Here is a 6,439-nt window from a genome sequence, read left to right as displayed (position 1 = left end):
AAAATAACAAGGGCTAAGTTTTAAATCACCTACTCATGCATGAATCAGCATTGAGTAGGCACTAGATATAATTTAGTGAAGAAATATGACCCCTTATCAACAGAACCCACAGTTCAGTGAAGAATTTGCTCTATTAGAAGACTATAGAGGCAAATAGAGAAATGATGATATTTCTGTGGAAGGAGGAGTCTAGAAGTATGAATGAAATGGCTTCATGCTAGAACTAGGTAAGTCTATGATAATGACATTGGCCTAAATAGAAATGCTTTAAAAGAAGCAGTTAATAGGGAACATGATAGAAAAGTGGCAGTAATGAGTCCAGCTTTTGACATAAGTAATTGGCAATATTATAGAAGGGAAGAGGTCAGTGGAAACTGAAAAATTAGAGACAATTAATATATATTAGTAAATAATTTAAGTATAGCATGTAATTAAAATAACTGAGACCCATGGTCTTAAGCAAGGATAAAGGGAAAATTTATGTTTCTAATTTATATTTCTAATATTGGTACATGGTAATTATTGCATTTATGTGGAAGAAGAGGGATAAATTCTGTGGCTTAGACATTAAAAGTCTTTCTAAGCAATGAAATATCATCAATCTGAGTAATTCTTTAATAAAATGTAGCTCCTTATCAGGATGAATCTAGACTCAATTGCTTCACAGTAGCCCAGAAAGAAAAGAATGTCAATAAATGTCATATGTTGATTCAAGGTATACAATGTCACCCAAGAACCAGGCTATGTTACAGTGCTGAGACAGAAATGTATAGACTTCATACATTACAAGATGCAATATTTTGCTTAGGTAAGGTTTAAGGAGTAGGCTTTTTAATGTGATTTTCTATAGTAAATGTCAGTTATCTTATGCTACAAGACTAGGAGAGGGGGCTCCATCAGAGGGAAAGAAAAATCCTCACTGAACATGATGGAGAATAAGAGTCAATAACTATGCATTAAACATATTTGTGCCAAAAAGGGGATCCTAATGCCATTAATCTGTTAAAGATTTGGGGGAAACAAAGATACTGGGAGAAATGGGTAAGTAAAACAGATAACAACACATCCATATTATATACATAAAATTTACCACCTGTAGGATTTCAGTAGAACATACAGATAAGATTTTATAACTCATAGAAATGGTCATATGGTAAATATTGACACTACTGTATCTAGAAGACATTTATTTAATTTCTTCTTTCGGAGGTAAAGGACAGAAAGTACTTTGAATTTACATTTTCAAATTTTTCATGTTCTATCACAGTCAACATCTATATATCCATCCTCTTTTCCTTCTTATCTCTACCTATATGTCATGCCCATAAAGAGATCTACACTTACAAACCTACCTAAAATAACCACTGGTCATGACTCTTCTTTCTCCTGGTCTAAATTTCTTCATGATGGACTTATTGATTTTGGAATTACATTTTTGATATTTGTCTGAGGCCATTAATCTAAAATAATGTGCTAAAATTCTTGGAAGAAGAGAAGGTGAATTAAATAGCAGATATGATATCACTATAGTTATTGCTACAATCATAAAAAATGATAGCTATTAATTCCACACTACAAAATTATTTTGAGGTTAAATGTTTTCCCATTTCAATTATCAGAAGGAAAAAATTCATATTTCAATATAAATAATAAAAGTCTAGTATAAAATTCTGTTCTGGCTTTTCTTTCTGTTTCTGCAATTTTAAATTTATTAAACAAATGATAAATTAAGATTTTATTTTACATACTCATTGGAAAGAGATTTTATAAAATATCTGAAGTTTATTTAAGTTTTGAAGAGAAGCTCACACATTTAGACCAGGTAGCATACTGTGTGATTCATTTGATAATATAACCTTTTGACATTATGCAAGATTTCAGGAAGACATTACTGTTTTGATCTGAGCTACTGCAGATAGCAAAAGAAATCAAATACCTTCTCTTTTTACTTAACAAATATTTATTTGTTACTGAATGTTATTTATATTTTGTAATTAAAGTTATTTACAAGAAATCCTATTTTTAAAATATATTATTGCCTAACTGTATTTTTTCAATGAAGCCTGATATTGGATTAACAAACTTTTACAATAAAAATCCTTACAGGTGAAATTTAACTAGTGTAACAGGTTTCTAGGGATTACAGCCAAAAGCTAAGCCATTAAGATAATTACAGGGAAAGAGAAGTGAACTGAGGCAGTTTTTCAGAGCAAGAAATCATAGATCTAATTTAATTGAATTCTCTGAATATTAGCTAAAAAAAAAAGTATCAGCTAAGACACAGAGAGAAATGTTAAACCAAGTCCAGAGCCAGGAGCAATATTTCATTATAATAGAAGGCATTAAGTAAAATGATTTAAAAGTGTTGGACTTAACATTTGTGAACATATATAAATAGTATGAGTTTTAAAATGTCTTATTACAGTCTTGAAATATTTAAATATTGAAATACAAATAGAGCTATTATTTTATCTTCACCAATTCTTAAAAGCATAATAAATATAGAATTTCTAAATAAAGTGATACATAAGAAGTAATATTTTTCCTCAAGAACATTGGTTATTCAAGAAAATTAGACATCAAAATTTTAAGGAGGATTTATGTTAATATTTGGTAGATGAAATAAAGATAGCAGTAATAGTATCTGTTTATTTTAGATTACTCTGAGGCTTATACTACATAAGAATTTGTTTCCTGTTCCACTTGTAATTAAAAAGGTATTTAATATTAATCTGTATTTTATGTTATATATTCTTAAAAATAAAAATTGCTTCAGATATTTAATGTTTTAAACATATTACAAAAGTACCATGTCTTCATGTTAAGATCACTTTGGATCTTTTTAACAGATAATGGAGAATATTTGCTATTATTATTAATTTTTTAAAATAAATTATTAATTCCTGTTCACAAAAAAATTTGAAAATCAAAGATAATTTAATATTTTCATATTTCTGTTTTTTCATTTTATTCATTTTTAGAGGAATACTGAAGTATAAATTTAACTTTTATACAATATTGTACAAAATGTAGATGATTTCACCTTTGAGGATATTAATTTAATAAGGAAAAAACACAGGTTATTATAATAACAATAATCCATTTTTTTAGACTGAATATAGTATCTTTGACAACCAAGTCATTGATTTCCATATTTACTGCAATGTTCACGAATCTGTCAGACAAGTAAGAAAATCAGAAGGTCTTTGAAATACGGGAAAAGAATGATTACTGGAAATGCAATCTCTAATGTTTCAAAGTGTATTTATTAAAATGTACTTTCAATAATTATTGTTTTTCTAAAAATGAACATATGGATTTGTGAAAGTGCATAATTAGGAATATAACTTGAAGGCCTACAACAAATTATGGGAGCCTTGTTCAGATGGGAGTAACGCCCTTCATCCTATTTACCTTCTGGTAAAATCACCTCATTCTGCACATCTCAGAACAGGAAAGTCCCAGGGAATGAATGAATTCATTCAGTGTATAGAAAGAGCATACTTATCATTATTTTGTATACTATAGATGATTGAAAATAAGCTATTTTCATTAAGCTCTTACATAAATGATTTTTTATTTACCTTCTAAAGTCAGAATTAATTGCACATTCTAAAGTACAATTGAATGTTCACTGATTTTATCATATATTTTACAATAAAATATTAAAGGCCATTATTCATGTAACACATAATGAGTATATTCTTTTATGCCACAAGTAGGTTATAATGCTAGAGGAGTCCAGATATTACCTTTGGGTATAACAATTAGATACCACTACATGCAAATTAGAAAGGACTAAATCTATAATGCTGGGAATAAATGCCATGGAACATAAAGATCACCAGAAACTGCCATTCATTGCTGATAGGAACAAAAATCAGTACAGTCATCTTGGACAACAATTTTACAATTTCTTTCAAAAGTTAATGTTTTAACCATATGCTTCAACATTTGCACTCAGTGATAATTACCTAAACTATTGAAGACCATATTCACACAAAAACCTGCATACAGATGTTTATTAAATTTATTTATGAGAGTGAAAACTTGATAGTAGTCAAAGTGTCTCTACAAGGTGAATAAATAAACTTAAATATATATAAACAATGAAATAGTATTCAGTGATAAAAAGAATATTTTATAAAACCTTGCAAATTCTTGGTTGGAATTTAAGTACATATTTTTCAGTAAAAAAAAATAATCTAAAGGGATATATATTATATGATTCCAGCTACATGACATTCTGGAAATAGTGAAATTACAAAGACAGTATAGATATCAGTAGCTGCCAGTAGGGGGCGGTGGGTTGAAAATAAAAACAGGCAAAATAGAAGGGTTAGAGCAGTTACAATCCTCTTTCTGATACTATAATGGAGGATACCCATCTTTATAGTTTTGTTCAAATCCTGACGATATACAAGAGTGAACCATAATGTAAATTATGAACTCTTGGCGATTGTAATTTATCAACGTAAGCTCATCAGTTGTAATAAATGTACCATGCTGCCATCTTGATAGTTGGGAAGACTGTGCATGTATTGGGACAGAGTTTATACCATTTTCTATAAACTTCTCTGTGTATTTAAAACTGCCCCCTAAATAAGCTAAAGTCTTTTTAAATTAAAAAAAAATCTTACACATAGCTTTAAAAATGTGTTAAAGTTTAAAGAAACGTGAAATATATATTTTTAAGGTAGTGTAACTTAACATGAAATGTTCTCCATTGTTCATGTTGGGAGATAGTGTACAGTGTCCTTAAGGATACTTTCTTCACTTCAAATGAGAATGAGAATCTTAAAATATTATAAAAGTGACCACACAGGAAATAGAATGACTTAGAAAATAAATACATGCTAAATAACTTAAAAACAAATTCCTGTGCATGGATTTTCATATAGCATATTTTTAAAATATATATTAGCATCCTGGTAAAATAATACATTGTATATACAGACATTTTAGTAAACAATTAAGATTTTTGAATGCTAAAAATACCTAAACAATACTAAAACCCTACATAAAATTATTTTCAGGAATAATTCCCATATAATAATAAAAAAGACTATTAAATAGTCTTTTCCATTCTGATTAAAATTAGGTTCAATAAAAATTAAATTCTTAAGATAATTGTTGCAGAAAAAACCATAATTAAAGCACCTATTTCTTTATAAAAATATGGAGTAAAGCTCTCAAAGCTGTTCTCTGTGAATATGAAAGTCATATCCAGGAATATGAAAAAGGATCAATTTCATTCATATTTAGAATGACATACATGGTTATTTACATGTTGTCAGATAGAGCAGTAAAGTTCTATTATTGTAACATGACCAATGATGGCTAACTTTCTCTGTGCTTGGTTCACTCTATTCCACTAGCTATAATTGTATGAATCACCATTGTTGGTTCAGCACTTCCCTGGAGCAGCAATATAATCAATATATTTTATTCTAATTTCATTAAAACTCTTTTAAAACATTCTAAGAAACTATACAATATTTGAATGCATTTGACAGTCATATGAATAGTTATGCATTTAAGAAAAGTAGAAATCTAAATTATATTAATGGTAATTTATTTAAAATATATACTTAATAAATAGGAAAAAAATTCTTAAGAGAATGAAAACCAAAACATAACTTGATCTATTGGACCAAATCTCAATTTTAGTTGGCAATAATACCAAAAAAAAAAATACCCCCCCCCAAAAAAAAAACCCACCATAAAATGAAATAATGTAATTGCTATCATGCATATTGGAGGTTTTATCCTGTAGTTTGAAACATTTGTAATCAACTATATGACTTTTCTATGTATTTTGGAATTGTTTTAACTTTGAATAAAATAAGTTGTTAAGTATTTAATTACAATTATATTTATTTGCTTCCAAAAATGTCTGGAAGGAGCGAATTGCCTAAAATACTATAAATGAATTAAGACAAAAAGAATAGTTTTAAAATTAAATAACTATTTTTAATTCTTTATCTTAATATTAACTAATATATCAAAAATATTTGATAATATCCAATTCTTGATTTCACTTCTTTCACTTTAGGAGTCTTCTTGAGGGATTTGGTTCTTAAGCCTACATGATGGTACATTTGCTCGACATTTTCTTCTAGTAGGTGCAGGATTTCTGTATTAATACCTGTGGTTTTGATCCACTTTATATTGAATTTTGTGCAGGGTGAGAGATGGGAATTCAACTTAATTCTGCTATATATGGATTTTCCATTTTCTCAGCACCATTTGTTGAAGAAGCTATGTATGTTTCTGGTGTTTTTTCTAGTATGAGACAACTGTATTTATGTGGGTTTTTCCTCTATGTCTTCTATTCTGTTACATTGGTTTTCATGTCTGTTTTGGTGCCAGTATGTGCTGTTTTTGTTACTATAGCTTTGTAGTGTAATTTAAAGTCTGGTACTGTGATGCCTCTTGC

This window comes from Ictidomys tridecemlineatus, chromosome 1, assembly GCF_052094955.1.
Source record: "Ictidomys tridecemlineatus isolate mIctTri1 chromosome 1, mIctTri1.hap1, whole genome shotgun sequence".
Lineage (NCBI taxonomy): Eukaryota > Metazoa > Chordata > Mammalia > Rodentia > Sciuridae > Ictidomys > Ictidomys tridecemlineatus.
Note: the sequence above shows the minus strand (reverse complement) of the source record.